Here is a 12424-nt window from a genome sequence, read left to right on the forward strand (position 1 = left end):
CTGCATGTCTCCCGTACCCGTAGGGTCTACACACTTAAGGTTCGGTGACGCTAGGGTTATAGAGATATTAGTATGCGGTAACCCGAAAATTGTTCGGAGTCCCGGATGAGATCCGGACGTCACGAGGAGTTCCGAAATGGTCCGGAGGTAAAGAATTATATATAGGAAGTGCTATTTCGGCTATCGGGACAAGTTTCGGGGTCACCGGTATTGTACCGGGACCACCGGAAGGGTCCCGGGGGTCCACCGGGTGGGGCCACCTGCCCCGGGGGGCCACATGGGCTGTAGGGGGTGTGCCTTGGCCTGTATGGGCCAAGGGCACCAGCCCCAAGAGGCCCATGCGCCAAGAGATAAGGGAAAGGAAGAGTCCTAAAGGGGGAAGGCACCTCCGAGGTGCCTTGGGGAGGATGGACTCCTCCCTGGACGCACCCTTCCTTGGAGGAAGGGCCAAGGCTGCGCCCCCCTCTCCCTTGGCCCTATATATAGTGGGGGGAAGGGAGGGCAGCAACACCTAAGCCCTGGCGCCTCCCTCTCCCTCCCATGACACATCTCCCTCCTCCCGCAGCGCTTGGCGAAGCCCTGTTGGAATCCCGCTACTTCCACCACCACGCCGTCGTGCTGCTGGATCTCCATCAACCTCTCCTCCCCCCTTGCTGGATCAAGAAGGAGGAGACTTCACTGCTCCGTACGTGTGTTGAACGCGGAGGTGCCGTCCGTTCGGCGCTAGGATCATCGGTGATTTGGATCACGACGAGTACGACTCCATCAACCCCGTTCTCTTGAACGCTTCCGCGCGCGATCTACAAGGGTATGTAGATCCACTCCTCCCTCGTTGCTAGATGACTCCATAGATAGATCTTGGTGACATGTAGGAAAATTTTGAATTTATGCTACGTTCCCCAACAGTGGCATCATGAGCTAGGTCTATGCGTAGTTTCTATGCACGAGTAGAACACAAAGTAGTTATGGGCGTTGATTTTGTTCAGTATGCTTACCGTTACTAGTCCAATCTTGATTCGGTGGCATTGTGGGATAAAGCAGCCCGGACTGACCTTACACGTACTCTTACGTGAGACTGGTTCCACTGACTGACATGCACTAGTTGCATAAGGTGGCTAGTGGGTGTCTGTCTCTCCCACTTTAGTCGGACCGGATTCGATGAAAAGGGTCCTTATGAAGGGTAAATAGCAATTGGCATATCACGTTGTGGTTTTTGCGTAGGTAAGAAACGTTCTTGCTAGAAACCCATAGCAGCCACGTAAAACATGCAAACAACAATTAGAGGACGTCTAACTTGTTTTTGCAGGGTATGCTATGTGATGTGATATGGCCAAGAAGAATGTGATGAATAATATGTGATGTATGAGATTGATCATGTTCTTGTAATAGAATCACGACTTGCATGTCGATGAGTATGACAACCGGCAGGAGCCATAGGAGTTGTCTTTATTTATTTATGACCTGCTTGTCAACATAAACGTCATGTAATTACTTTACTTTATTGCTAACCGGTAGCCATAGAAGTAGAAGTAATAGTTGGCGAGACAACTTCATGAAGACACAATGATGGAGATCATGATGATGGAGATCATGGTGTCATGCCGGTGACGATGATGATCATGGAGCCCCGAAGATGGAGATCAAAAGGAGCAATATGATATTGGCCATATCATGTCACTATTTGATTGCATGTGATGTTTATCATGTTTTTGCATCTTGTTTACTTAGAACGACGGTAGTAAATAAGATGATCCCTCATAATAATTTCAAGAAAGTGTTTCCCCTAACTGTGCACCGTTGCGACAGTTCGTTGTTTCGAAGCACCACGTGATGATCGGGTGTGATAGATTCTAACGTTCACATACAACGGGTGTAAGACAGATTTACACACGCGAAACACTTAGGTTGACTTGACGAGCCTAGTATGTACAGACATGGCCTCGGAACACAAGAGACCGAAAGGTCGAGCATGAGTCGTATGGTAGATACGATCAACATGAAGATGTTCACCGATGATGACTAGTCCGTCTCACGTGATGATCGGACACGGCCTAGTTGACTCGGATCATGTAATCACTTAGATGACTAGAGGGATGTCTATCTGAGTGGGAGTTCATAAGATGAACTTAATTATCCTGAACATAGTCAAAAGGTCTTTGCAAACTATGTCGTGGCTCGCGCTTCAGTTCTACTGTTTAGATATGTTCCTAGAGGAAATTTAGTTGGAAGTTGATAGTAGCAATTATGCGGACTAGGTACCTAAACTAAGGATTGTCCTAATTGCTTCATAGAAGGCTTATGTCCTTAATGCACCGCTCAGTGTGCTGAACCTCGAACGTCGTCTGTGGATGTTGCGAACATCTGACATACAAATTTTGATAACTACGTGATAGTTCAGTTAAACGGTTTAGAGTTGAGGCACCGAAGACGTTTCTGAAACGTCGCGAAACATATGAGATGTTTCGAGGGCTGAAATTGGGATTTCAGGCTCATGCCCACGTCAAGAGGTATAAGACCTCCGACGATTTTCTTAGCCTGCAAACTAAGGGAGAAAAGCTCAATTGTTGAACTTGTGCTCAGATTGTCTGAGTACAACAATCGCTTGAATCGAGTGGGAGTTGATCTTCCAGATGAAATAGTGATGGTTCTCCAAAGTCATTACCACCAAGCTGCTAGAGCTTCGTGATGAACTATAATATATCAGGGACATATATGATGATCCTTGAGATATTCGCGATGTTTGACACCACAAAAGTAGAAATCAAGAAGGAGCATCAATTGTTGATGGTTGGTGAAAGCACTAGTTTCAAGAAGGGCAAGGGCAAGAAGGGATACTTCATGAAACGGCAAATCAGCTGCTGCTCTAATGAAGAAACCCAAAGTTGAACCCAAGCCCGAGACTAAGTGCTTCTGTAATAAAGGGAACAACCACTGGAGCAGAATTACCCTAGATACTTGGTAGATGAGAAGGCTGGCAAAGTCGATAGAAGTATATTGGATATACATTGTGTTAATGTGTATTTTACTAGTACTCCTAGTAGCACCAGGGTATTAGATACCGGTTTGGTTGCTAAGTGTTAGTAACTCGAAATAAAAGCTACGGAATAAACGAAGACTAGCTAAAGGTGAGCTGACGATATGTGTTGGAAGTGTTTCCAATGTTGATATGATCAAGCATCGCACGCTCCCTCTACCATTGAGATTGGTGTTTGCGTTGAGCATAGACATGATTGGATTATGTCTATCGCAATACGGTTACTCATTTAAGGAGAATAATGGTTACTCTGTTTATTTGAATAATACCTTCAATGGTCTTGCACCTAAAATGAATGGTTCATTGAATCTCGATCATAGTGATACACATGTTCATGCCAAAAGATATAAGATAGTAATGATAGTACCACCTACTTGTGGCACTGCCACTTAAGTCATATCGGTATAAAACGCATGAAGAGGCTCCATGTTGATGGATCTTTGGACTCACTCATTTTTGAAAAGTTTGAGACATGCGAACCATGTCTATTGGTGTATATGCATGAAGAAACTCCATACAAATGGACCGTTTGGACTCACTTGATTTTGAATCACCTGAGACATGCAAATCATACCACATGGGCAAGATGACTGAAAGCCTCGTTTTCAGTAAAATGGAACTAGAAAGCAACTTGTTGGAAGAAATACATTTTGATGTGTGCAGTCCAATGAGTGCTGAGGCGTGTAGTGGATATCGTTATGTTCTTACTTCACAGATGATTTGAGTAGATGTTGAGTACATTTACTTGATAAATCACGAGTCTGAATTATTGAAAGGTTCAAGTAATTTTAGGGTGAAGTTGAAAGATAGTCGTGAGAAGAGGATAAAAGATCTATGATATGATCATAGAGATGAATATCTGAATTACGAGTTTGGCACAGAATTAAGACATTATGGAAATTGTTTCACAACTAATACAGCCTAGAACACCATAGTGTGATGGTGTGTCCGAACATCATAACTGCACCCTATTGGATACGATGCATCCATGATGTCTCTTATCGAATTACCACGATAGTTTACGGGTTAGGCATTAGAGACAACCACATTCACTTTAAATAAGGCACCACGTAATTCCGATGAGATGACACCGTATGAACTATGGTTTATAGAAACCTAAGCTGTCATTTCTTAAAAGTTTGGGGCTGCGACGCTTATGTGAAAAAAGTTTCAGGCTGATAAGCTCGAACCCAAAGCGGATAAATGCATCTTCATAGGACACCCAAAACAGTTGGGTATACCTCATGTCTCAGATCCTAAAGCAATAAGGGATTGTTTCTAGAATCGGGTCCTTTCTCGAGGAAAAGTTTCTCTCGAAAGAATTGAGTGGGAGGATGGTGGAGACTTGATGAGGTTATTGACCCGTCTCTTCAACTAGTGTGTGGCAGGGCACAGGAGTTGTTCCTGTGGCACCTACACCAATTAAAGTGGAAGCTTATGATAGTGATCATGAAACTTCAGATCAAGTCACTACCAAACCTCGTGGGATGACAAGGATGCGTACTACTTCAGAGTGGTACGTAATCCTGTCTTGGAAGTCATGTTGCTAGACAACAATGAACCTACGAGCTATGGAGAAGCGATGGTGGGCCTGGATTCTAAAATGGCTCGAGGCCATATAATCCGAGAGAGGATCCATATATGAAAACAAAGTGTAGACTTTGACAGAACAGCTCGATGGTCGTGGGGTTGTTGAGTACAGATGGATTTTAAAAGGAAGACGGACAATGATGGTAAATGTCACCATTAAGAAAGCTCGACTTGTCGTTAAGATGTTTTCCGACAAGTTCAAGGAGTTGACTACGATGAGACTTTCTCACTCGTAGCGATGCTAAGAGTCTGTTGGAATTATATTAGCGATTACTGCATTATTTATGAAATCTTGCAGATAGGATGTCAAAACATTGTTTCCTCGATGTTTTTTTGAGGAAAGGTTGTATGTGATACAAACCGGAAGGTTTTTTCAATCCTGAAAGATGCTAATAAGATGTAATCTTCTTTTTGTGGTGTGTTTGTTGAGACCGATGTAATCTAGTCGATGAATTGTGGGCTTATGATCAAGTCTATCTATGAATAATATTTGAATCTTCTCTGAATTCATTTATGTATGATTGGTTATCTTTGCAAGTCTCTTCAAATTATCCGTTTGGTTTGGCCAACTAGATTGGTAGTTCTTGCCATGGGAGAAGTGCTTAGCTTTGGGTTCGATCTTGCGGTGTCCTTACCCAGTGACAGAAGGGGCAGCAAGGCATGTATTGTATCGTTGCCATCGAGGATAACAATATGGGGTTTATTTCATATTGCATGAATTTATCTCTCTACATCATGTCATCTTGCTTAAGGCGTTACTCTGTTTTTAACTTAATACTCTAGATGCATGCTGGATAGCGGTCGATGAGTGGAGTAATAGTAGTAGATGCAGAATCGTTTCGATCTACTTGTCACGGACGTGATGCCTATATGCATGATCATGCCTAGATATTCTCATAATTATGCACAATTCTATCAATCGCTCAACAGTAATTTGTTCACCCACCGTAGAATACTTATGCTCTTGAGAGAAGCCACTAGTGAAACCTATGGCCCCCGGGTCTATTCTCATCATATCAATCTCCATCACTTTTATATTGTTTTCCTATTTACTTTGCTTTTACTTTTTACTTTGCATCTTTATATCAAAAATACCAAAAATATTCTATCTATCAGATCTCACTCTCATAAGTGACCGTGAAGGGCTTGACAACCCCTAATCGCGTTGGTTGCGAGTAGCTATCGCTTTGTGCAGGTACAAGGGACTTGAGCGTGGGCTCCTACTGGATTGATACCTTGGTTCTCAAAAACTGAGGGAAATACTTACGCTACTCTGCTGCATCATCCCTTCCTTTTCGGGGAAAACCAATGCAAGCTCAAGACGTAGCAACATGTTCCTCAGACTATGAGATTATGCAACTCCCGAATACCGGAGGAACACCTTGTGTGCTATCAAATGTCACAACGTAACTGGGTGATTATAAAGATGCTCTACAGGTGTCTCCGATGGTGTTTGTTGAGTTGGCATAGATCGAGATTAGGATTTGTCACTCCGTGTATCGGAGAGGTATCTCTGGGCCCTCTCGGTAATGCACATCACTATAAGCCTTGCAAGCAATGTGACTAATGAGTTAGTTGCGGGATGATGCATTACGGAACAAGTAAAGAGACTTGCCGGTAACGAGATTGAACTAGGTATGATGATACCGACGATCGAATCTTGGGCAAGTAACATACCGATGACAAAGGGAACAACGTATGTTGTTATGCGGTTTGACCGATAAAGATCTTCGTAGAATATGTAGGAGCCAATATGAGCATCCAGGTTCCGCTATTGGTTATTGACCGGAGATGTGTCTCGGTCATGTCTACATAGTTCTCGAACCCGTAGGGTCCGCACGCTTAATGTTTGATGACGATTTGTATTATGAGTTATGTGATTTGATGTATCGAAGGTTGTTTGGAGTCCCGGATGAGATCACAGACATGACGAGGAGTCTCGAAATGGTTGAGAAGTAAAGATCAATATATTGGAAGGCCATATTGGGACATCGGAAAGGTTCCGAGTGATTCAAGTATTTTTTGGAGTATCGGAGAGTTACGTGAATTCGCCGGGGAAGTAATGGGCCTTGATGGGCCATACGGGAAAGGAGAGAAGGGCCTCAAGGGGTGGCTGCGCGCCCCTCGATGGGCTGGTCTGAATTGGACTAGGGAGGGGGCGGCACCCCCCTCTTTCCTTCTCTCCCTCTTCCCCTTCCTTCTTCTCCTACTCCAACTAGGGAAGGGGGGGAACCTACTCCTACTAGGAGTAGGAATCCCCCTTGAGGCGCGCCATAGAGAGGGCCGGCCCTCCCCTCCTCCACTCCTTTATATACAGGGAGGGGGCACCCCATAGACACACAAGTTGATCATTGATCCCTTATCCGTGTGCGGTGCCCCCTCCACCATAATCCACCTCGGTCATATCGTAGCGGTGCTTAGGCAAAGGCCTGTTCCGATAGCATCATCATCACCGTCATCACACTGTCGTGCTGACGAAGCTCTCGCTCGACACTCTGTTGGATCGTGAGTTCGTGGTATGTCACCGAGCCGAACGTGTGTAGATCGCGGAGGTGCTGTACCTTCGGTACTAGGATCGATCGATCTTGAAGACGTACGACTACATCAACCGCGTTGTCATAATGCTTCCGCTTACGGTCTACGAGGGTACGTAGACAATACTCTCCCCTATCATTGCTATGCATCACCCTGATCTTGCGTGTGCGTAGGAAATTTTGAAATTACTACGTTCCCCAACAATTGGCCATTAGTTCCCCCGGGGGTTCCGATAACCCCCCGGCACTCCGATAATTATCCGGTGACCTCCGAAACTCATCCGGTGTCCGAATATAGTCATCCAATATATCAATCTTTATGTATTAACCATTTCGAGACTCCTCGTCATGTTCGTGATCACATTCGGGGCTCTGAACTACCTTCGGTACATCAAAACACATAAACTCATAATACCGATCATCACCGAACGTTAAGCGTGCGGACCCTACGGGTTCGAGAACTATGTAGACATGACCAAGACACGTCTCCAGTCAATAACCAATAGCAGAACCTAGATGTTCATATTGGCTCCCACATATTCTATGAAGATCTTTATCGGTCAAACCGCATCACGATATACATTGTTCCCTTTGTCATCGGTATGTTACTTGCCCGAGATTCGATCGTCGGTATCTCAATACCTAGTTCAATCTCATTACCGGCAAGTCTCTTTACTCGTTCCATAATGTATCATCATGTAACTAACTCATTAGTCACATTGCTTGCAAGGCTTATATTGATGTGCATTACCGAGAGGGCCCAGAGATACCTCTCCGACAATCGGAGTGACAAATCCTAATCTCGATCTATGCCAACTCAACAAACATGATCGGAGACACTTGTAGAACACCTTTATAATCACCCAGTTACGTTGTGACGTTTGGCAGCACACAAAGTGTCCCTCTGGTATTCGGGAGTTGCATGATCTCATAGTCATAGGAACATGTATAAGTTATGGAGAAAGCAATAACAACAAACTAAACAATCATTGTGCTAAGCTAACAGATGGGTCAAGTCAATCACATCATTCTCTAATGATGTGATCCCGTTAATCAAATGACAACTCATGTCTATGGTTAGGAAACATAACCAGCATTGATTCAACGAGCTAGTCAAGTAGAGGCATACTAGTGACATTCTGTTTGTCTATGTATTCGCACATGTACTAAGTTTCTGGTTAATACAATTCTAGCATGAATAATAAACATTTATCATGATATAAGGAAATATAAATAACAACTTTATTATTGCCTCTAGGGCATATTTCCTTCAAAACATGCAATCCAAACTTCAAGTGATATAAGTGAAGCACATCAAGCATTCTATAAAGTCAAACTCAAAAGATATAAGTGAAGTGCAAAGAGCATTCTATAAATCAACCAAGGACTATCTCATACCAGCATGGTGCATAAAAGAAAAGGAAAAAAATAAACACAAAAGATGCTTCAAGAATTTACGCATATCATGTGGCGAATAAAGATATAGCTCCAAGTAAAATTACCGATGGTCGTTAGAAGAAAGAGGGGATGCCTTTTGGGGCATCCCCAAGCTTAGTTGCTTGGGAGTCCTTGAATATTACCTTGGGGTGCCTCGGGCATCCCCAAGCTTAGGCTCTTGTTACTCCTTATTCCTTCATCCATCGTGATCTCACACAAAACTTGAAAACTTCAATCACACAAAACTTAACAAAACCCTCGTGAGATCCGTTAGTATAATAAAGCAAATCACTACTTTAAGTACTGTTACAAACCCATTCATATTTCATTTTTTGCATTATAACTATTGTACTCTAACTTCACCATGGATTATATCACCAATGAAATCCATAGATTCATCAAAATATGCAAAACGATGCATCAAAAATAGAATCCGTAAAAAACTGAACAGTCTGTAGCAATCTGAACATTGACCATACTTTTGTAACTCCAAAAATTCTGAAAATTTAGGACAAAATAAAATTTTGCATAGCATTACTGTGTAAAAATTTCAGAAACATTTGACGTTCCAGTAAAAAATGTAAATCACGCACCACAGCCAAAGTTTCTATTTTTGCACTGCACAAACCAAAACAAGCAATCTAATCATCCTAAAGGAAAATCTTGGCACATTATTTTTATAATACAATGGATTTGTATAAGGGGATACTTATTTTTGTTGAAAAGTTTCTGTAATTCAAGATTTGCAAAGTTTCCATGGGCATGAGGAAAGTTCATGGAGCTCCCCCACTTCAATGGTGCTCGTCTTTCTTACTTTCACTTTCCTTTTTGAAAAGTTTTAGGTTCCCCTCTGTATTTTTTGTTTTTAAACCTTTTAAAAGCACACAACATAATAAAATGACTCTCTAAAACTTTCGGATTGTCTCCCTAGCTGCGCTTTCTTTAAAACCAATAAGCTAGACATAAAGTGCTCAAGTAATTGATCCACCCAGATCGCAAGGTTTATCAAAGCCAATTTTAATTAACAATGATTTGTAATTTAGTAGTGAGCATAAAGTAATATCACTACTGGAATCAGGATCTTTGCCATCAGTCAGCTATTTGCCGTCAGCTAGTTGATGGCAAAGAGAGTCTTTGCCATTAGCTTGACGAAAACTGACGGCAAAGAATGAGCTGACGACAAAGAACATGTTTTCCGTCAGCCTGCTCTTTGCCATCCGCTAGCTGACGGCTTAGAAGCTTTGCCATCAGCTAGCCGATGGAAAAGAGAGTGGGTGGCCCACTAACGAGAAGAACTTAACAGCCACTTTCTTTGCCGTCCGGTAGCTGACGGCAAAGCTTTTTTGCCGTTCGTTAGCGGACGACAAAGAAAGTGGCCAACCTAATGGCCGTTCCCCCCGGCCACACCCCACTACCTAGTCTCTTTGCCGTCTGCTAGCAGACGACAAAGAGATTTGACCTATCAAAAAAGGTCAGCGCCCGCGCCCGCGCCATCCGCTTTCTCTCCTCTCTATCTCTCTCCCCTCACCGCGTCGTCCCCGTGCCCGAGCCTCCCCCGCCGCCACTGACCCCACCGCCCCCGCCGCTGTCGATCCCCACCGCACCCGACCCCCGAGGCCGCCCGCCACCTCGGCGCCCCGCCGCCCGGCGCTTAGGCCACCCACCGCCCCGGCGCCGCTCCGCCCCCCGCCGCCCGGCGCCGCTCCGCCCCCCCCCCCCCCCCGCCCGGTGCCTCTCCGTCCAGCCGCTCGTCGCTGCTCCACCCCTGGTGATGTTCTGCCCTTTTTTTTCTTTTTTTCTTGCTGTTTTAGTTGATTTAGTTAATTTAGGTTAGTTGATTTAGATTAGTTAATTTAGGTTAGTTGATTTAGGTTAGTTGATCTAGTTGCTTTAGGTTAATAGATTTAGTTGCTTTAGGTTAATTAGTTGATTTAGGTTAGTTGATTTAGTTGCTTTAGGTTAGTACATTTAGTTGCTTTAGGTTAGTTGATTTAGGTTAGTTGATTTAGTTGCTTTAGGTTAGTAGATTTAGTTGCTTTAGGTTAGTTGCTTTAGGTTAGTAGATTTAGTTGCTTTAATTAGGTTAGTAGATTTAGTTGCTTTAGGTTAGTAGATTTACTTGCTTTAATTAGATTAGTAGATTTAGTTACTTTAATTAGGTTAGTAGATTGTATATTGTAGGTTAACTTTTTTCAGGTTAGTAAATTGTAGGTTAGATTTTAGGTTAGTTTTTTTATATTAAGAAGAAAAGAAGAAAAAGTAGAAGTGAAGAGGAAAATGGAAAATAAAGAAGAAAAAGAAGACAAGAGGAAGAAGAAAAAAGAAAGATCGAGGGGGAAAGGAGTTTATTTTAGGTTAATTTAGTTTAGTATAGGTAGCTAGGTTAGTTTCTAGGTTAGTTAGGTTAGGTTAGTTATCTTTAGACTAGGTTAGGTTAGTTTCTAGGTTAGTTAGGTTAAGTTAGGTTAGTTATCTTTAGAATAAGTAGAAGGTGTTAGTTAGGTTAGTTTGATTTTCTAGGTTAGTTTGATTTTCTAGGTTAGTTAGGTTAGTTTATAGGTTAGTTAGGTTAAATAGTTTGAGGGGTTTTGGTGATGTCATTTTGTTCTCCAAGAGATGATACTTGGCAAGATAACCAAATATGGCATTGTCATACATGCTAGAATTTTCTTGGAATTTATAGAGAATATTTCCTATGTAAATATTCCAAAAGCTTGAAATATCAGAAAACGGGTTTTGGTGTTGTTTTCACCCACCAATTTTTTTATTATGTTTATGTTGTACTAATTTCGTTTACTCTTTGTCATTGCAGGTGTTGACAGATGGTGGGCGCGGGTTGAGAGTGCTCCGAGCCTCCTTTTTCCTCGGCGCGTGCTGGGAGGGATGGCTATATTCCACCCCAACAGCTTCGTAGAGCGCTCGTAGACAGCATGGCGACACCGGCGGGCCCTTCTTCTTCGACTGGGAGAGGTCGGGGGAAGACAGAGAGGGGATCTAGAGGTGGACGTGGCGGCAGGAGAGGTAGGGAGGCTGTGGTGCCTTCCTCACCGCCACCCGAAGCTGATTCTCTGGACCACTTGAGTGCTCCATCTCAGGTGGAGCCATCAGACTTGGACCTGTCTCGGATTCGAGCCTTCATCCCAGGAGACTCGGGCCCCAGAGTCTTCGTCCCATGAGACTCCGGACCCAGAGTCTTCGTCCCAGGTGACTCCGGAGACTAGTGGCCATGCTGATGGCGAGGAGACCTGGTTTGACGATAGTTTTAGCGATGGCGAGCTGGTTGAGTAGGGCAAGAAGGTCTACCAGCATGGTGGTACGAAGCTCCCGGTCGTGCCAGCGACCCGCGATCAGAGGTCGTTGATTCAGCCTAACGGGGAGAAGTAAGTGCATTTACTCTGTTTTAACCTTTGTCCTTCATGTTTCTTCAAATTAATATCTAATGTGTTGGCCTTGTCATACTGCAGGGGTTGGATACACCCCGATGGTGTCCGCAGGCCCAACCAGGTCCTTGGTACTCTAGTTTGGCACCACTTCCCGGGGTGGGTCATGTTGCTTGGTGAGGGTCAGGCTCCATAGCTAGCAATGAGCTGGGAGCTGTACATGGCTGCCCCGGCCCTTCCAGAGGAGAGGGTCGACGGTGTCGTGTGCGAGACGGTGGCCGACATTGTGAGGCGGCAGTTTTGGGTAATTTCTACTTTACAGAATTAAAAACCAACATTTACCTAGTGATTGTACTAATCAGTGTTGTCTTGTTCGATTGCAGACCTTCTACAGGGTTGCTGAGGAACACGAGGCGGAAGCGGCTAGGGTTCTCAAAGCCGACTGCAAC

Source organism: Triticum aestivum, chromosome 5A (genome assembly GCF_018294505.1).
Source record: "Triticum aestivum cultivar Chinese Spring chromosome 5A, IWGSC CS RefSeq v2.1, whole genome shotgun sequence".
In the NCBI taxonomy this organism is placed as follows: Eukaryota; Viridiplantae; Streptophyta; class Magnoliopsida; order Poales; family Poaceae; genus Triticum; species Triticum aestivum.